Raw genomic sequence first — 22,348 nt, forward strand, 5'->3', positions numbered from 1 at the left:
GTTTGATTCGTTTTATTAACATGTAAGTGTCATTTCTGACAGCGGCGCAAATCTATCTTTAACATTGGGGAAGGGGGAAGTAAGACGGTGTTTTTTTATTATTTATTTAAGCGATGTTCAAAATATTTATGAAGTTAAAAAACATTGCCGTGGAGAATCAGGGGAACAGAGTTGTCTTCAATCTTTGGAGGCGGGCAGATTTGAGACTTATTATGGGGGAACATTAATTTCATCTCACGATCGGACACAAATCATCACAATTCTCCCCAAAAAACAGTCCCCCTCATTCTCCCGGGATTTGCGCTAGTAATGATTTCTGGAGACATCTTGCACTTCCTAGCTTCCTGCTCTCCCCTGGATTCTTGATCACGGAGGTTAAAAACGGGAGAAAGAATAATAATCAGGAAAATAAAAGGAACAGATTCACCAGAGTCGAGCAGTACAAAGAAATACCTTGTCCAAACTTCTGGTCACTCATCCGCTGCTGAAACAGCACATTGCAACATGGCAGGTTCATTTGTGTGTATCACAGAGAATAAATAAAATCAACTATACTCCTATTTGTGAGCCAGGTTTCTTAAGGTCTTTCTCATGGTCTAGTGACTAGCGCCTGGAGTCTTTCCCAGTTGGAAAATCTTGAAATCTGAACGCATTACACAGCTCAAGTTCCGTCTAACTGTAGATCCACGTCTCATATAGCCCCAGTGCTGAAAAGTAACTCTAGACTGTAATTTACAAACAAGCATGTAAGTGTAACACCAATAAATTTCATCTATACCTTCTTTAAGGTAGTTGATTTTTCTGAATATTATGACATATACTACGCGAAGAAACATAACCAATTTTTTCCTCGAATGTCAAGATCTAAGGGTTTACTTGTCCCTACTATAAATTCTTCACTATAACTAGATTCCGGCGTTGCCGCTCCAACTCAGGTAGAATTGTATAAAGCTCTCAATATGCCTAACCCCATTACGGTTACCATAGTAGCGTCGTACAGTGTTTGTTTCGTCTGGCATATGTAGCTTTTACAGCGTGATTGGAGAACGTATATTTCGGTAGCTAGGCTTTGCAGTCAGCCCACATCATGTGACAATATACGAAAGCTATTTTATTCTACTTTGTTCAGCTTAAAACACAAATTACTTTGGTGTAAATTATGTCGGGAAGTATGTAAATGTTATCGAATAGAGCAAATCTTCTCTACTCCCGATCCAAGCCTTTACATTATGTTATTTCCATAAATTACGTAAAGACAATGCTCTAAATAGGAGAGGGGAGTATGTGGGGTATACTTCCTTAGATTGAGCACTGCGTAAAGGAATAGCAACAAAGTTTAAAAACCGAGATCTTCCTATCTCGAATATTTTCAGTGCGTAGCAGATGCTTGTTGTAGTGCGACATTCGTCAGGCACAACCCCTCATGGGCCGTAGCTCCAAAGAGTCAGTTTAGTACTTATCTATATTTCCTAGCTAATTTCCTCACTATTTCAATATGCATTTATTATTTTATTACCAACATCCTAACCACACTGGAATATCACTCTCCATGAGATCAGCGAAGTCAAGCAGTCCTGGGTCTGGTGAGAGGAAATATAGGTGTGACTATTCGTACTCACCAGACGGCGCTGCGGCGTCCACCCAGCGTCGTGAGGATAATAGGAAGCTACTTGAAAGAAAAAAAAAGTAGCGAACTGCAGTCCACGAAGCCAGCATTAACGGCGAGGGTAGCCGATCTGCTGACAACACATCTAGAAGTCTGCACAGGCCGGAATGTTTAGCCCGAGCCGGCCCGTGAATTTATAATGTGAGGCTTGACTCGAGTCCGAAATATGTTTTAGCATGTAGGCCCGAGCTCATGTCGTAATCAAATAAGCCCGAATTACAGAAACTTAATAATGAACGCAAAATTGCATTTTATTTACAGCAATTAAAGGTTTAATTTTGACGTTGTGCTTTAAAAGTTCTTCAGAAGCAACGGTCGAATAAATATCGTTGTACAGTATATTTACAAAGTTAGGCCCGAGAAATATGGTTGAATATTTTAAAACTTACGGCCCGAATCCGAATTGATACATGCTTCGTAGGCCCAAGTCGGGCCGGATCGGGCTTGCAGGGTTGGAAAAATACAGTTTTTTTTTTTTTTTAAAAAAAAAAAGAACAAAACACGTGTTTAAAACATGAAAAAGGTGTTCAAAATTTTTAAACATGTTTTAAAACACACACGAAAGAAAACCTGTTTTAAACATTTTAAACAGTTTAAAACATGATTTTAAACATATTTCAAAATCGTGTAATAACGTATTTATTAAGACATTTTTGCTGTTACAACCGATTTTTTTTCATTTATTTTATTCTCGTTAAGTCTATACGTTGGGTACAGAAGATTTCAGTATAGATTAGTAATTCTCAACATATTTCATATCACGACCCCCTTTTATTACATCCTCTTGCCAGTGACTCTCGTAAGTACTTTCTTCATTGTAATAAGGTTTTTAGGTAGATTTTAAAATCTACCTACTATAGAGATCTCACACAATCCATCAATATACATGGCAAAACAAGTCCTCACCATTCTTATGTATTGAGAACGGGTTGAGGTAAATGTCGAAACTTGGAAGTGGCCTGACACATCAGATGGTGCTATCAAGCATCATGGCGAACATCTTTGATCGGTAATCGAAATTTCAAATGCAAAGTGAGTCATGTTACATGTTTTAAAACTAGAATTTTACCAGAAATACGGTTGTGTGGTTATTTTAGCCCTGAAGTAAGTCATTTCGGAGTTACCACTACTGAAAGTTTGCTAGGTGTGCCTTTAGGAGCTAAGTTCGCGTTTCGTGAAGGCGGGTGAGATTTTTGATGCAAAATTTGATTACTAGTTCAGAACACTGATGCTAATAAAATTATTTTAAAATAATTAATTTTCGAAAAGTAATGTTTGAAGCACACTTCATGTTGTGCTAACTTTAGAATATTTTCTGCACGCCTATGTAATTGGTTCTTTTCTGAGTTAATAATTTATTGAAGAAAGGTAATATTTGGAGCGTTCAGAGCACAATGGATCCAAAAACGTTTTTAATAAAATTAAGTTTTGCTCAGCAAATGAATTCTATTTCAAAACGTAATATCTTCGCACTCAAGAGTGCAAAAGAAATGTAACTAAAACCGTACGAAAGGGCGTGATATAGTTTCATATGACAGCCGCTAGACAGAGGCGTCAGTGGGACAGGAGACCAACCGCCCCATCCCCACTCTGGATTTCAGATTTTGTGGGCAGTAAGGCAGTTCTAGAAATCTTTTAGTAAGCAAAGTCCAACAAAACAAGCTTGTGGTCCTTACCCGAATGAATACGAAGAACATTCAGTTGATTAAAACTGGAAAGTTGCTTAGGCCCAATTTTCAGAATTTTAAGCAGGCCCGAAACTCGAAAGTAAAGCCACCTTTGGAATTCTTGGGCCAAAAAATATACAAGAGTGCAATATAGGCCTATAGCTCCTTATGACCAGTGGAAATGGATTATAACTGAACAAAATCCGTATTTATTCGGTGTAAGGACTTGTTGGACTTTGTTCAAGAAAAGGTTTCTAAATCTGCATTACTGCCCCCAAAATCTGAAGTTCAGGGTAAGGGGCAGATGACCTCTAAACTAACGCCCCTCTAGCGGCAATTATATAAAATTCTAGAGTGCATCTGTCATGTAATTTTTCTTTCTTTCATCTCGGATTCATAATATAATGAAAAAAATATTGTGATACAAAATTAATCTTACTGCAGTTTGCAGTTACATCTCAACCACATCACTGACGTTAGAATCATCAGAAGCAATTTTCGGATCAATACTTTTACCATTTGTTTGGGTTTCCAGTTGTTTCACAGCACTGCATTTTTCATAATGATTCTTCATTCTTTGAACTAAACCAACCCTTTGTTTCTCACAGGTTTTGCAACGAATTCGTATGGTCGTTTTCTTATCTGATGGAGTTTGAGTTACTTTAATAAATTTGCTCCGAATGATGTCCTTTTTTCTTCCCGAACGATTCCAAGTTGTACGGAAACCAGGCCCGTATCCACGTGGGGTCTAGGGCCCCTCAAATTTTGACTGCCCCCTCCTAACTTCTACCGACCCCCCTACATTTTTGGTCTGGGTAGCGGCCTGACGGAGACAGAACCAGTATGTACTGTGTCAAAGAATGCCTGCTATATTTTAATTTCAGAACCGCAATTTAGCAAATAACCTTTTGTTTGTTTTCTGAATACAACATGGAAATTTGTTTCTACGATAATTATTTTATTTATTTTTTCATATCAGTTCTACAAGTAGTCCAACCTTCGACTACGACACTTTCTAGCAAGTTAACTGAGAAGCATTTAAACAATACAATATACCAATATACGTTAAAAATAAGGGGAAAAAGAGAGACGAAATGATTTATAGATCACTACATTCACTTGCTATAGCCACGGGAAATCAAAACATTCACATGGGAAGAAAATAGTCTTCTGAATGGGGAGCACTTTTAACAATTTTCTTTCTCTGGCAGATTTTTTTAAAAAATAAAATAAAATAATTAACATGTTTAAAACAAGTCTTAAAAAATACATGTGTTTAAAACGTATACAAAATCTGTTTTAAACAAAATTGATTGTTTAAAACAAGTTTTAATCATTTGTTTTAAACAAAACAACCCTGCGGGCTTGAGCCCGTGCTGACCTTCTAAACACACCACCCCACAGGAATGAGTGCCATAAGTCCAGGCCTTCTAAGGGCTGTTGCGGTAGGAATTCAGTTATCATTATTAGTATTGCTAATAATAATGATGATAGTAATAGCAGGCACATAGCCAAGGGGTGGGTCCGGGGGGTCCGGACCCCCCCCCCCTTCGAAACCAGAAATAAAAACAAATTAAGGAAGGATGAAACAAAAAGAAACGAGAAAAAGAATAATCATCGTTAAAAATAAAAAAGCATAGCAATCGTTTTGTTACTATTTCTTATAAGGAGCTTTATGTGGAGGAAACGGGGGGGGGGGTCAAGTTAAAAATGGATATTATTGTAACGGAGCATTCCGAATTCCATCTAGCTCCATGCTAATCCTATGGATTACAAATGACGATCGATAAATTTCTTCGATCAGAGAGACTCTCAGGTAGAACTTAAGAAATTCCCCCAATCACCAATAATATGAGCCTGGCAACATAGATTCCAGCTACACTTGTTAAAGAAATTTTCAATTTTGTGGCCACACTAATCCATTTTATAGGATGTCTTTACTGCCAACACAGATCTCCTTACTATCCTTGACGGCGTTAAACGAAGATAAGATAAAGAAGAAGAAGACAAAGAGAATCGAATTCGAATGACTTCGGAAGACTTTTTCAATACTTTTTAAAATATTATTTTACTCGAGAATTCTTCATATTTTGTTAATTAAATACTGGCTAACATATCTTCATTTTATTGTTCTCAATATCGGTATGATGCCAGTAAAATGGTTTGCATTGATCGAGCCCATGGTGTGTAACCACAGTATTTAATTTCACCCCCCCGCCCATTACGAAGTCCTGGCTAAACGAACAAATATAAGTTGTCAGTAAAATAGTTTAGAATGTTCAAACCCCTAGTGTGATAACCACAGTATTTCGTCCCGGACCCCCCTATTATGAAATCCTGGCTACGTGCCTGGTAATAGGCTTAATAAAGATTCTGCCTGTTTGTCTGCTCTGCTTGTAAGTATATTGTTTCTAACTTTATGGTATAGTTAGACAGGCCAATAATTGATCAGTTTCTTTCTAATGTGATTCGTCACGTGTATAAAAGCTGGACAAACTACAAATTAGGATACTATACACAGGAAATTAATAATGATAGCTTTATTACTCAGATATTAACCTGCATACATTAATAAATTTGAGGATCTAGGTACTTAATAGAATGCTTTTTAATAATTTCTTTTTTAAAGAAAAAGTTTTAAATTGTAATTATAGACAGATGGCCTGCCGACTAATAATAATAATAATAATAATAAAGTTAGGACATTGAACAAAGTTATCGTGTCTTGCAAAATGTTTTTAATGGAGACAAGGATCATGTTGTCACCGAGATAGATCAATCGTCCTCAGAAAGTAAGGAAAACGAAAAGGAGGACATGTTTTAAACTCTTGAAGTGTTAAGTTCCAATTGTCTATTTTATCTATTTATGTGAGAATTTTCAAAATAATGTTCAATCAGGTTTGATATAGTGCTTTATGTGAGATTGATTCTAAGTTGCATGAAGGGCATAAACAAAACAATAATAATAATAATAATGCTATTTATAAAAGACTAACATTAGTGCATCACGCTAACTCCTAATAGTAAATCACGTTCATGCTCATTGCAATAATATAATGCAATAATTTAGATTTGAGCATTTATATTTATGTATCCGCAAGTTCGTTGGTCGGCTAACTTTAAAAAAAAAAAAAAAAAAGTAAAAAAGTGAATGCAACAATTAGAGCTCTTAAGTATGATTTTAACCTATAATTAGTGCTTGAACTTTTCGGGTAAACAGTACCCGCCCGATACCCATTGCGTTTGGTTTACTCGATTCTTAGTCCTGATAAACTCGTTTGACCCGTGTTTGGACCGTTTGACCCGATAGAATCGTTATGATAATTAGAACAATTTGTGTTACGATAATAAAATGAAACAACACATCATTCACGATAATGACGGACTAAGCTTGTTTTCATAAAAACGGGGTTATCAGGCCAACCCTATTCATACGGTTCAATCGCACAAACCCAGTTCATACGGATAAAAATACAATATTGGTCCAATGTGCGGTCCAGGATGTATTCTATTTTCCTAGCATTACCGAAAATGCACAGTAGCCCGAAACCGCTCGGACGTAAAAACTATCATTATTATTATTATTATTATATTAATAGGAGAGATGATTGAACTGTACGTATGTTATTATTTTAAATGGTTATTCTTGTTTTATGTATCTGCTTATTGGTTTGCAACACTCAAAAAGGAGAATAGTTCGAGACTTCATTGTTTACCCTGGCGACAGGTAGAGCGGCCAAACTTTTGTAATACCGGCAACAGCCAACTGGTTGACAAACCGCACTTGGCCGTTAACAACCTAATGATAGTTTTAATGCTGGTGGTGTAGCTTTGAAAACCACTATATGTATGTTCTCCAAGATCATTCCCCGTAGTTACAATTCGTAGGAATGCAAGTTAGGGGACCTTGCCACCCAAGGCGAGATCCTTTGTCAACCCTGTGTCTATACTGAATGTATTGTTCAAATATTTTCTAAACTGAAGAACAATTTTGCGTATGCAACGTCATGTTGAAAGAATCAATTTCTTAAGATAGTGGCAAGTTGAAGCATTCCCCGAATAACGTTGTATGACACATTTTGGAATTTATTGAGTTACCATGCCCTACTGCCCTAATATGGAATCATGCCCTAACATGACATACACTGAAAGGTTCGTTTCTCTATTTCTCAAGATATGGGATTAGTACACAAGCAAACTCTGCCCAGAGCACTGCTGTATATGCCAGTCAGCATATAAACTGTCAATGCATATTCAATGTTTTGTTGGCATATTCATTGTTTTCGTCGGTTTCACTGAAATTAGCCATTCAGCGTTATTCGGGTAGATGATTCAATTGTCGGTACTAAAATTCCTCAACATATCCAATATACCAAATTTAGTCTGTAATATACTAAATATACTAACGGAAAACAAAATTTAACCTTTTAAACCTATAAATGGCTCTGCCCGATAGCATAGCGTATAAATGATCAATTGAATTAAACATTTCTAAAAGGCCATATATCCACCAAAGTAAATTGGTGAGGAGAAAGAAAGAACTTTGGATTGCAAACTCGACGTGTACAATGGCATCGATGATATTGAGGCCATGTAGGATATGTAACATAATGTGACCATACAATTCGTCTTTTCACAGGGGATGCGCGTTTCTTCGCGTATGTCTCGACTTTGCACTAAAATGAAATTGTGGTGGGGATTGACATATGGCCTTTTCACAATGTCTGATTCAATAATAAGATTAACGCAGCGACTACAAACGCCGTAATTTATGCCTTCCTTGAGCCGTGCCTCGAAACCAAGAACTACCTAATTGCCGCATGCTTCAAAGGTCACCTGCTGGGTTGCAAAGAAAACAGAATATGCTGAAGTAGAAATTATGTACATGCATTATACGAGGGTAGACTGGAAAGTTCGTGGCCTGATCTGCAAAATTAGAAAATATTTGGACATGTTATGTTTTATTTTTCCATGTAATTCCCCTCGACCGAGATACATTTCACTACTTCTCCGGTAACGCTTCTATACCACTTTTAATGAAATTAATTCTTCGAGCCCTGCAAAATATTCCAGTACAGCACTTTTCACCTCTGCATCGAAGAAAATCACTGAGCCCCCCATAATCATTTTAGGTTTCTAAACAAGTAAAAGTCCGAGGGGGACAGACCAGGCGAATAAGGCGGGTGCGGCAACAGTTCGAACCCATAGGAATGAGTTTCTGCCATGGATTAAGAGACAGGGGCGGATCCAGGACCGACTTCTGGAAGGGGGGGCGGTGGGTTGTCATTCTGCTACTTTTAAGGGCTCCAAACTTTGGGATGGGTTTTATTTATATATATAAAATAAGAAAGTGTCATCTTCTGGGGGGGCGATCGCTTCCCCTGGATCCGCCCTTGGTAAGAGACGTGTGAACGCGCGCATTGTCCTGGTGATTTTCTTCATGTCAGAGATTTCCGTCGCTTCCGCCTTGTAAACTCCTCACCTGAAACAATAAAAAATTAAATGTAACACAGTGACTACCAACGGATATATTTAGAGGTCTGCGCGGATGCGGATATCCGCATCAAAATGGGTATTTGCGGATATATATATATATATATATCTTTTCTGTGCGGATAGCGGATAAAGTTGCGGATAATGTTTCCTACATTTTCTCTACCTAAAAAAATGCTGTGAATTTTCTGATAATGGTGGAAAGAGAACTAGAAACGTTCGTTTTGAATTAAAAGGTTTAAAACCAGTTGAAAAATACTAAAATCAAAATACAAGTGTGTTTGAAGCTTGTGACTCAGTGACAGCAAAAGGAAAAGGAAAAGGAATGACACGAGAGAGTTGTCCTTTCATTGCTGTTTTCAATATTTTTAGCAACCGTTTTGTAGGTGAATGACATCTGTGACCTAAACAGAAAGAAACGACAGGCCCCATCGCTACTCCTCAAGTACAGCTATTTGCTGCAAAAAAGAAAAATAATTGCCGCCAAAGTCCCTCTGATAAAGCTGAAAATTTTCAGACCATTCGCCTTGAAGAGGAAGAAATGTCTTCAAATAAAGTTTTTCTAGCCTGGGAGGTCGGGAACCAAAACCCTAATTTAAAACACCGCATCCCCTTCCATAAACTGAAAACTGGTCAGCAGAATTATCTTTGCCTTTTGTGACAAACTGGAGAAGCGCGTAGGTCACCAAAATAGTAAACAAATCACATCATACGCTCATCTTTCTCTCTCCCTCTCTTAAAAAAAAAAAGAAAAAAGAAAGAAAGAAAAATCTTCACTGTTTCCTTTGAAGTACAGCAGATATTTGCAACGCCACAGATTTCTCTCTTCGGAGAGGTGCCACGGACCTCAATGAACATTCGGAGGGATTGGAGTTTTATAACAGCAATTGTTTCTCTCTGTCTCTTTTTTCTTGTGTGTATGTATGTTCTGGGCCTCTGGTAAAGAAAGAAAGAACAACCAATGCGTTGTTTCTCCTACCGTAAATGTGTCCAAAAATGAGTGGGGGCTGCAAAGAAAAGCAGTAAATTCTAAACTTTCTCTATTGCCTCTTCCCGAAATTAACGGTATAAATTTCCTATTTGTATTCGAAGTTATTTTCACTTCTAGTTTCAGTAAAAGTGTGGTCGTGAAAGCTTAAGTTGATTTTGAGTTTAACACCCCGTTCAGCAGCGAGGCTATATGAGACGTGGACCTACTGATTAACGTGGAATCCAAACCACATGAGCTCCCGCCGGGAAGTGAACCTGGGTCTCCCACGCCAAGGGTGCGTACGCTAACCGCTTAGCCACAAAAGAGCTTGGTCATGAAAGCATGCATTGTATTGCGTTGTTAGTTTCGTCACCTTTTTAAAAAATTTAGTGCAATTACTGGTGCTAGTGTCAGTTCGGGATATGTGGATGTGTTTTCGATGCTGTGATTAATTTTTATTTCTTAATAATGATTATTTCTATTTCGCCTTTGTTTTTAGAACAAATTTTTTATGAGTAATGATGAAGTTTAAAAACTTAGTGACGTGCTCTAAAATTAGTCGATTGAGGGGATATTACCTACGTGGCAATAGAGAGAAAGTCAGGGCATTTTTTAAGCTACCTTTTTGTATCCAAAAGGATACCCGGGCCCAGCACTTGGATACCCAGTCCCAGCAGTTTGGGATACCCAGTGCACTTCATAAATCTTTAAATTACTGGAAGAGTACTTGAATAATAAATTACTTGAATTACTGTAAATTTAAAATTACTTCAATATACTTTGGTTTTGTAACTAGCTTGTATTCTGAGATTTGGTATAAAATTGGAGAGCTTTATTGTTGAAATTTCAGATATTCCTCTTTCTTTCGTTTCACGTAGTCATTTGTCTAGATGCTAGCATTTTCATTCTACTCTAATACAGAGAAAGTTAATGGACCGACTAAAGAGGTAGAAAGGTTGAAGCCGAACTCTCACATCAGTAACGATCCAAATGACGTTTGGATTATTCAGCTTTTGTATAGTCTCTGAGAGAAAATAACAGAAGAAAACAACTTGCTATTTGGATATTTAATTTTTATGAAATTGAATTTTTAGTTATTCTTAGCTTACAATACTCTTTTGGTTCGTTACAATTAAGACTCATTATCTGATAAAATATTGAGAATAGAATATTTACAACACTTTTGGGGAACACTTTGCGTTGCGACAATAGCCACTTAGATCAAAATCGGCAATTTGTAGAGCAAGAAGGAGCTGCTGATTCAGTGCCGACGCCGATGGCTTTTTAGTGAAAATCTCTCATGCCAAATGATTAATGTAGCTACGTGAAGTCAAATCCAGGATTGTCGTCTGTCATCTGTAAAGTAGGCCCACCAGTTACAACATATTTGAGGGTAAGCTAACCTGCCTATTGAAGAGGAGGTTATTGTCAAGTATTGAAGAGGAGGGAGGAAGTAGAGCGACAGAATTAGTTAGGCTTGCTATGTTTGTTTTGCTTTGCTTCTTGTATGTTTTCTGGAGACAATTGAATATCGGGTTTCCTAGCATCTATTTCCGTTTTATTGAGAAGAGGTGATCACAGACGATTTTTCCTTTAAAGTCAGATTGTCTTTTATTCTTTACCATAACGTGGTTGTTTCACACATCCTACTATCACCAAGGGCGCCGATCCTGGGGGATCCGGCCCTCTCCCAAAGCTCATGTGAGCCCCCTATTGTATTTATGAATATACAATATTAGGCATAATTTGAATGCAATTTGTCTTAAAATCCTCATATATATATATATATATATATATATATATATATATATATATATATATATACCTTCTGAATCTGTATGGGCCCCCCAAAATTTACAGAGAAATCGGCGCCTTTGACTATCACACTGATCTACTATGCACTATATTGTTAATATTCATTTGATGTGATGCATATTAGGTTATAAACCTTGATAAAGCAATTTTGATTTTTTTTCCTAGGTTGGGTCATATTGAGTGCATACATAATTTTGAAGTTGTTATTTTAGAAGCCTGTTGAGGCTAACTTTCAGCTATTCCTGAGCTACGCTCTTGCATTCGTAATTTGGTTCGCTTTCCAGAAATTCCCAATTCTCATTATCGCCCAAATCCAGTCTTTTTAAAGATTGTTCTCTTTAACCCAGGAATGCAAATAAGAAACAAAATTTTACTCGTCCAAGGGAAAAGCTACTAGCCCACATCCCACAATAGAAATAATATACTTACCTTGGGTATAATATTAAATACTCGCCGGCACCGATGAACCCTCGCCCCGGGCGAGTGGTTATTTACATCCCTGCTTTAACTTAATCTGTTTTTCCTGGCAATCAAACATTTCGTGTCTGTTATGGGCAATATCGGTAACTGATATTTGTTCACGCAAATTTTCTGACGCAATTAGTAGATGGCACAAACTTGTAAGAAAGTAAGGGATTGTCCATTAAATACAAAGCGCTATTTTTAACAATTTTTTACCCAATTTGTTGCACAGTTACCTTCAGTGGCGGATTTACGCCGGGGGAAAAGGCTGAGCTCCTCCAAAATTTTAGGATTTCTATAGAAAACGAATCAATTGTTCCTCATAACCTTCAAACCACTCCCCTTAAAATTTAAAATTTCTAAACATTTAAAATTCCTAAAGAGAAGACCCTACTAAAATATTTTTCTAAATTTGTCGCTGGTTACCTCTGTGCCCATCCCCCTGTTTTCCCTTATACTCAGATATTAGAATCTCTAATACTCAGATTATAGTCACTGTCCATTTTCCCGTTTTTTCTTCAGCGCCAGTTGTCTTAAATATTGCCAGAAATTTTTCCTTTTCTTTGATAATTTTACGATCAGTGAGATGCTACAAAATGATTGAACGTTTGTGACAGTTAAATTGTTAAAAAGAATCCCTTATGCCACAAAGAGTAACAAATTGTAAACCTTTCTCATGCTCTGTAGCGTTACATAATTAATAGACTATCCTAATAGTATCTAATGCCGAAATCTCCAATACACCGCATGCATTCTATTTTCATAGGAAAAGCAGGGTTACATTCAATGTTCCTGTATTGATGGCGATGTGTTGAATCGGAAATGAAAGTTAGCAGAAGTCTGACAAATGCGTCATTTTGTATGTGATTATTTGTACATTATACAAAAAGGCACTTTAAACTCTGCCATGTGTGTCAAGGGCCCTTTTGTGCCTGGATACCCAGTAGCGATTTCTTAAAAAATGCACTGGAGAAAGTGATGGGACTTCAAAGATAAATTTGGGCCTATGGCAAACACAAGAAAGAAAGCGTTTATTCCGTCTCTGCTATGTATTTGTGAAGGTAGATAGCGATTCAAATGACATGTCCAAGTCATGAAGTTGATGTGGAGTGGAAGGTAAAAAAAATTTTGTCCGTATTCTCGATTTCTCGTTTCTCTATATCTCTTCCAAATATGAATATCAATTCCGTATAATTTACGATAACAACTCTCTAAATATTCATAACTTTCTATCTACGTCCTTACAAAGTACTTGCTCGTAATGTCTAGGGTATATGGTTCATATCAAAGAATATTAAATGAAATTTTCGAGAAATTAACTAGGTGATTATATGTTTATTTACAAATAGAATTCTCTAATTTAAAGGTAGGGTACTAACTTTATCTCAGGACGCCACTCCGCCCTATATGCACTCTATCTTCCTTCTTACCCTTCCCCAATAACTAATGGAGAAAGGAAGTATTTTAATCTAAACTCTAGAAATCCTAATTTCCTTATTAATCAAATTACTCTCTATTATAGCAGGGACCTGTGGAAATACGGTTTACAGAATTCAGTTATTCCTGGACCGTACTCCTTACTTTTAAAGACGGGACCTTGACTCATAGGTCACTGTCTGGCCTAAACCTGTCTCTGGGACTCCAAGATAAGTCCACAAAAGGATTCTATCTAGCTTAAGCAAATAATCATATAGGATAGGTTGGTTTTAGGGATAGGATTGTCAGCCTTTGCTCACGGCTCTAAATTTCCTTTCGCTCAAGGAAATAAAGGAATTTGGTTAAATACTCACTCTAACACTCTCTTAAATGAAAGTTGCAGTGAGAAATCTCTAATCTCTTACAGCACCTAATTATGCTATAATTACATAAGCAGGGATTGAACCCAAACGCATTTGGATTTTAAAATTAATGTTCCTCCACCACTAGGACGGAACCAAATCCTCGAGTCTATACGTGCGTCACTCACCTCCGCCATAGACCCTTAGGAAGCTTATATACTCCCATTCTAAACAAGCAATAGTAATCCAATAGCCTCTGTTATAGGCGTAGGATTAAGCATCTAAAAATAACAACTTATTTCCTAAATCCCTATCATTTGAATATCCTATCTAAACGGCCAAAGCTCAATTGCTTAAGCGGGCATCTGTACTGTAGTAGAATCACTATTCTCTCTACATACAGTCTCTAACTAGAGGGGACTCTCTCCAAACTGCACTATTCTCTTACAGTGCAGCGGACTGGCTGGCCAAGATCCTGCATTCAGGAATCCTCAAAACGCACAGCCACGAAGATAGGGGAGGCAGCCTTTTTATACGGTTTGGCCTGCTAAAAAAAATAGCAACAAAAAATCTTTAGAAAGTTTTTTAGCGCCAACTACTCGAAATGGAAAATTCCCAGTAAGGGAGACTGAAATACAATGGATTTAGCAGCTAGCCTCCTCGACAGGCTTCAAGAGAAAAAGTTAGCATGGAAAAAAGCAACGATTAGCACTAGCTAAACTGTAAGTAATAATATGAATAATTCTTAAATAATAGGGGATGATGCTCTAATATATATATACATAAATATACAACATAAATTGATTAAATATTTCCTTACACTAATAATAATAAAATAAATGAATAAATATATACCAATAAATTAATATACTCCAGGCCTGGATTTCTAACCTATAATTAAACACAATTATTAAATAGAGCAATATTTAAATTATATCATTTATATTTGAATATAATATCAGCAAGGTCGCAAGACGTACCTTGCAGGAGAGTAGAAAGGATTGAATGAACCAAAGAAAAGCAGTTTGTTCAGTATGTGCACAACTTACAATGGCTATCGACTCGGAGTGATAACACAACTCAGTGGTAAGGTTGTCGAAGCAGTACTGAATGGGTGTCTGAAATTCTTCCGGTTCGATATCCAGGTATCCTGCGTTGTAGAAAGGAAATCGAAAAATGTTGCGGAACAGGGGAGCACAAAACTTATACAGCGTAAACGATTGGAGATTCAAGAACTTGTCACGGTGCAAGATGTTTATGTCCTGGAAAAATTACACATCCAGGGACTGCACTAGTTCTGTGCATCCAGCCGGGATCAGTTTCTTCGTGAATGTGACATTCGCAGGAAGAAATATGCAGTAAAGCTCGTTGTCTTTGTTCGCTGTTGTAAGATGTGCACATTGTACAAACTGCTTTTGACTTCATCATTGTATCTTTTTTACCCTCCACATCAACTGTGTCTCTTGAATATATCGTTTTAATCGCTATCTCACTTTCCCAAATCCATAGAAGAGACGGGAGAAACACTTTCTTTCTTTTTTGTGTTTGCCATAGGCCCCAATATTAGCTTTGAACTCCTATCACTTTTTCCCTATTGGCGGACTGCAGCTAATAACTTGGTAATTAACAAATTATTTGATGCTCTTTAAGGATATATAACTCTTATTGCGCAATTCAAATCCTGATATCGTACCCTTTGCTTGTTAGCCATTTGGACCCCGTCCATGTAAGTTTGTGGTGGACAACATCGTGTTCGTGGGTTTTCTCGGGGTACTCTCGTTTCCTCCCACTTTCCTATTCCACCTCTTCTTTCCCTTGCCTAAATCAACCGCCTTCCTTAGCGTAACAGGCACAATCATGGGACGTTAAATTGAAATATTTCAAAGGTTTCAACAATTTGGACATGAAGAATTATCTTTCAAGTAAGATTTGTACAGACTGTTCTTCGAGAGGTATTCTAATTTTTACTCTATAAGATAGGTTTGAGGGAAGAAATAACAGTAATTTATATCTACTCAAAGAATATTTGGGTCATGGGTAGAACCTGGTCTCCCAAAATGACCTCATACGCCTTAGCATCCATCATTCCATGCAGGGCTATGATGGGACCTGCAGAAACCACGATATCACTGCCCATACTGTAACAGAACCACCCCCATTCTTTACAATTGGGAGCAAACAGTCTGTATCATAGGCCTGCGACGGTGTTCTCCATACGTAAACACGACCGGTTGTTGGAAACAACGTAAAGGTCGATTCATCGGACCACATTACGTGTTTTCACTGCTCATGAGTCCACGCCTTGTGGTCCTTGCACCACTGCATACGCCTCTTCGCAATTACTGCTGTAACCAGGGGTTTGGAGATAGCGGCCCTGCCATGAATTTTTATTTTATGAAGTTCCCGTCGCACTGTTTTCGATGAAACCGGATTCTGTAGGCCGGAATTGAATTCAGACGTAATTTTCGTTGCAGTGGTCTTCTCTTTAGCTGCTACAATCCGTTTTAATGCCCTCCGGGCCCTATCTGACAGGATTGTCTTTCGACCACTGTCGTGCTTTGCAGACGTCGTTTGCCCATGAATTGTGTATGCCCTCGTGATATTGGACAGTGCCTTTCGATACCCCTACAATGTTCGCCATTGTTGCCACTGAAGCTCCAACCAGACGGGCACCAACGATGATGCGTCTTTGAAAGTCTGTCAGGTCGCCCATTTTACCGCACCACTTTCACACCACGACACACACAGGTGAACTAGTGATGGGCCGAATCGAATACAGCGAATTCGATTCACTCAAGAATTCGGATACCTCGAGTACTACGGAAAAGAATTCGAATTCTTTTTGTATTCGCTTTTGTTACTTTGTGCTGTACTCGTTTTTTCACAATTTATTTTCGAAAAAAAAAAAAGTGTTGTTTAATATTCCGTACCACGCTAAATCTCCATCATGAGAATATAACAAATAGCAAAGAAGTACACATTTCTCTCTCTCTTCCATTTCCTTGCCTCCAGCCCGAGAAAGCAACAGACTTCCGCTGCTAACGTTGACTACAATCACAATGCGAAAGCTGCAAAGCAGACAGAAGACTCGGATACTGTAGTCACGTTACCAATTCAGTCATATTTTAGGTTATCTATTTTACCCTACATCTTAGTCCAACTACAAGAAATGATGACTTTTATTCTTTTACAGGGTTTCTAGACCTCATTTTTTTCTGAATATAAAAGCGAAATAAACGATCCCTAACATACAATAGCAAATAATTATTGACTTTCGCTTTAATTTTTTCTTCCGTTCTTTTTTTTTTTTTTTTTTTTTCTTGCAGCTATCGTTGGCAATATTGTTCCCGCTGCGCCTGCGCAAGAGTGCGAATTCGGACGATGAATTCGCTTCATGAATCGAATACACCGAATACACTAGGCCTGGCCGTACTCCATGTAGGGCTGTTCCGATAATCGAGTAATCGATAACAATTCGATAAAATTTCAAAACCGTTTCATCGATAAAGAATTTTAATTTTATCGAATTATCGAACTTTCGAGACTCTCGAAATGTTCGAGACTCCCGAAATGATCGAGACTCCCGAAATGTTCGAGACTCCTGAAATGTTCGGGACTCCCAAAATGTTCGAGAGTCTCGAAGTGTTCGAGGCACTCGAAATGTAAGAAACATTAGGCAACTTCGAGACACTCGAACTCTTCGAGAGTCTCAAATTGTTTGAAAGCAGCAAATACAGAAATATATCAATATGATCGCATTTGTCGAGTCGCTTGAATATTTTGAAAAGTTCGGGATTATCGGAGTGTTCGGAAGAAACAATGAATTCGAGGTTATCATAGTTGTATATAATATGTATTACATATATGCAGAGTGTTTATTTTAAAATTTCTCTCCTTAGCAATGAAGTGAAGGAAAAGTTTTTTCCCCACAGATCTGTATAAGGTTTAAGCAGTCTGTCAGAAGAGAGAAAGAGAAAGAGAAAACATGTATCACCTGAATGGAATTGGAATCCAAGACACCATTAGTCTACTAATAGTCACTTTGCCGATTGCGCCAATAACGGGGCAGGCAGAAAAATAATTTTAATATAATTTCGAGGGTTTAATTTAAAGTTCTGTATAGAGATAAGTACTGATATAGGTAGAGGTAAGGAAAGTCGATAAGGCTGAAGACTTATCAAACTTTCGTTTCGAAAATTTACTCTCCGCGGCGCTCGAATGCCTTCGAGTATTTGAGATTGTCGTGAAACAAACCTTGAGAATTTTGGGTGTGAAGCTCCCTATTACAGGCCGTCCTGTCTGTCTGTTTGCATGTGGCATCCGACGATAACTTTCGAACTGATTGTCCGATTTTGATGGAACTCATTTTAAAATGATTTCGTTTGCTTTCACCAGACACCTATTGTTTTGGTTGCCATACCACAAGGGGATTTTTCCCGAATTGAAGTATTTGTTCTTACTTTGGGCGTAGGCGTGTGAAAGCTACGATAACTTTCGAATGAATTATCCGATTTTAAAGAGGATTGGTCTAAATGCATATGTCAGGTATCTGTTGCTCTTGGTTACTTTACGATATTTGATTTGTGCATAAGATGCCGTGCGGCTCTGGGTATTACCAACCTCAGAGTCAATGCGTACCTGGGAGGGGGGGATGCGGCCGAAGCGTGGTGCCGACAACACCACATTCATCTACGACTGAGGGCACACTCCCTACATGCCCTCATGGCATGATGCTATGCACAAGGGAGAACTTTACATGTGACAGAACGAAGACTAAAGGAAAATGAAATGAAGTGAAATCTTCCAGTTTAATGACCTACTATTATGTCTGTTAGGCTAAGGGAGAAGTATGATTAAGGCAAGTGAATGATGATGGAATAATTGGTGGAATGGGAATGTGAAAGGAAACGGGAGTACGTTGAAAAAACCCCGGACACGATGTTGTCCACCACAAACTTACTTGGTCGGGGATCGAACCAGGGAGGGACAAAAGGGATGAAGGGGAAAGGAGAAAAGCACACATCCTCTGACTTACATTTCAATGGCTCTGATTCAATTTCCATATCAAATTAAAATAACTTCCGATCACTTCTTAAGGAAAAATAGAAAACATTATTTCCTCAAGAGTTCTTTTAGCTGCTTCGTATATTGTTGCAAACAGCCTTTCAAAGAAAGATGGTCGTGCAGTTACTTGCTTTGCAGTTGTTGAAAGAAATTCTATCTCTCCTGTTGTCCTGCATACAATAGACTACTTATCATTGTTTCTTTCTTTTAAGAAACAAGAAGCCAATGTCTTTAAAACCGATTACGATTACGTTGCACTTCGGTTGTAATCAGATTTCTCTATGGGAAACAAGGTTATACTGCTAATTCAAGCTGAAACAGTACTGGAAAGTGTGTTCAAGTTACTGAAGTGAAAATGTCAGCGAAAAGATCATATGGGATATTTGGATCATTCTGAAACTTGGATATTTGGATAGGGAACATACTAGTTCCTAAATAAAATCTTGACCGGACTACGGTAGATCCTATAGTATTGGAGCTATGGACCTATAAAGTTCATTTATTAATGTTTTCGGTATCCTATAACTCCAAAAGGAAGCATTTGTGCACCCAGGTTGGTCTATACTTTTTGTTTTATCTTGGTCTCAGGATAGGGTTGCCATATTTTGAAATTAGAAAAGCGGGGGATTCTAAACCGTAAGTACTGATGTGAATTTGAGTATTAGAAATACTGACGATCCTTCTGACTATTTTTTTTTTAAGTGATTTCTTTGTTAAGTGACACTTCCAATGTACTTTTCTAACAAAACTAAAGTAAAAAAAAATTAGTTTTTGCCTTTAATGTTTTATTAAGTTCAACAAATGTGAGTCTCGAATTGTAAAGTAAGTATTAAATAAGTATTACAGTAAAATATCTCTAATAAGAATTTCTCTAAGACAATTAAAAAAAAAAAAAAAAGCAAACGATATATGGCAGATGTTGTTCATACGGTTTTCTCTCTAAGGAATACAAAATAATTTCTAAACTTTTATCGTAAGAAAGCTAAAACATATTTAGGAGTCTTGGTCCATCTCTTATAAAATTTCTGATCATTTTCAAAGATTTCTACTTGAAATCATACTAACATACGAAAATACCACAGTTTCACAATATATGAAATACAGTATAAACATTTTAAAAGAAAAAATACTAATAATGAATCTAATCTAAACAATATGCTAAGGATCCGTAGGTTCAATTTGCAATCATTTCTGAATATATAAAGACTAGTTGAACATATAGATTACGTAACAACATAGACGTGTTCAGTTGAACTGGACAGAATGTTATCAAAGAAATACGCACCCATGAGATCATACATTAGTATTCATGGGTTGAACCAAAATGTGTATGATTATGCCAAATTTTTTACATTTCTCATTCCCTTTAACTTCCTTTAAACAATCTCGATGGCATAAATCTTATCATAAAATTCTACGCATGATACGTCTTTTATATTGTACAAAACCAGTAGTAATAATTTGACAGTTTTTGCGTTCATCTTGTTTCTGTCATCTGTCCATTCGCGATTGAGATTGACACAGAAATGCAGCGGTTTACGTTGAATATAACAACACTTTATCAACAAAGTCGTCTTAGATTTTTCTCCAATCCGAAAAAGCGGGTGGTTTTTCATGGTTAAGAGATGATTAAGCGGGGGACGAATATAAGACCTGAAAATCTGATGGTATTCGCTAAAATTAGGTAATGTGGCAACCCAAACGTTGGCGGTGTTGTTTTGAAACACTATATAAAATAATGCACCACGTTATTCTAAATTGATGCAAAACTCTTACGTTTTTAAAACCTACATTATTCGTCCAGGAAGCAATCTAAAGAAGCCAAACAACGCTTCTGGATCCGCTAGTGTGTGGATTCATCGTAATGTACAAACCAACTGTATAGAACATATGGTACACTGTATATTCACTGTCGAGGAAATAGATTTATTTCCGTTGTTCACCTTCATTAAACTTAGTGATGATTTCAAGGTTTCCCCCGCGTAGTCTTATCATACGTCCTAGATTCAAGCCCGATCCGGAAAATTGTCTGGGATTAACTAATGCCCGAAATTTTAGGGAAAATGGAAGACTGGGAAATTTCGCTGTGTTTGGTCAAGTGTTTGGCTTGCAATTCTGTCTTGTGCTGATATTTATGAAAAAATCAGTAACGATAAGGTGTTCTTCGCAAGAATACTTTACTCAGGAAAATAATTAAGACAATAATATAAAAAATATATTTTAAGTATAGAAAATGAGCATAAGCATTTTAGGAAGTTAAGATTAGACTTTTCTTAACTTCTCAATAAACAGACATACCATTCTTAAAAATATCCAGAAATTATGGTAATCGTACCCCGGGAGATTTTGAATACACGGAGGGTGAAAGTAGCAAAAATACTGGTAAACCACGGTGAACATGATCAGAGATATGTTTGTGGGGAAATATTCCTCCTAAACAACCCCTGAAATCACCACTGATTTGACTAACATTTATTTTACTGAAAGGCTAAAGGGAGAGTTTGCGCCCAAAGCATCATCATATCTGATTGCGGCAATGTGTGAACTAGTGGCCATTAAGAGAAAGCAAACACGACAGAAGAAAATACATTTGGCTTAAAAATAAAATTTTGCTATAACATTTTAGCAACATCGTGCGTGATTAATATGGTTGAGGTGTTGGGCGTATACTATATCGTATGAAGAGCAAATTACCATATTTGTACGTTTAAGACCGTATCTCTGGCAACACTGATACAATAGCTGTTAGCAAATAACAAACAAGAGATAAAATTCAGGGAAAAATGAACGCTTTCTGTGTGGGGGGGAGGGGACGAAAAAGCAATCCCTTTGTGCACGCTTTCCTTTCTACTCGCTTTCCTTTGCAATAACTTATCAGATAAAAAAAAGTTGTTTGACTAGTTTGGCTGCAAGAAGGAATCATTGGAGAGGTGAAGGAACCGAACTGTCCATCACTACTTTTGATAATACTCGAAATTCCGATAATACCCGAAACTTCGATAATACTCGAAATTCCGATAATACCCGAAACTTCGATAATACTCGAAATTTCGATAATTCCCGAAACTTCGATAATACTCGAAATTTCGATAATACCCGAAACTTCGATAATACTCGAAATTTCGATAATACCCGAAACTTCGATAATTTCAAATACTCGAAAGGTTTCGAGTAACCGATGACAACTCGATAAATTTTCAGTCCCGAAGTTCGATAGGTCCTCAGCCTTATCGAACACCCCTAACTCCATGCAGAAGAAAGAATGCGATAAACAAATAAACAAAACGTTATACACATACCCATTGCTCCTTGCCCTTCCTCTTATATAGTAATTTGCCGACTCGTACCTGTCTGTATTTTATACAAATTCATTAATTTTTAGTCTGAGAACAGCTCTTTGTTTGGACAGACATTGATAATATAAGCATGATTG

Source organism: Thermobia domestica, chromosome 12 (assembly GCF_964235325.1).
Source record: "Thermobia domestica chromosome 12, izTheDome1.hap1.1, whole genome shotgun sequence".
NCBI classification, from domain to species: Eukaryota; Metazoa; Arthropoda; class Insecta; order Zygentoma; family Lepismatidae; genus Thermobia; species Thermobia domestica.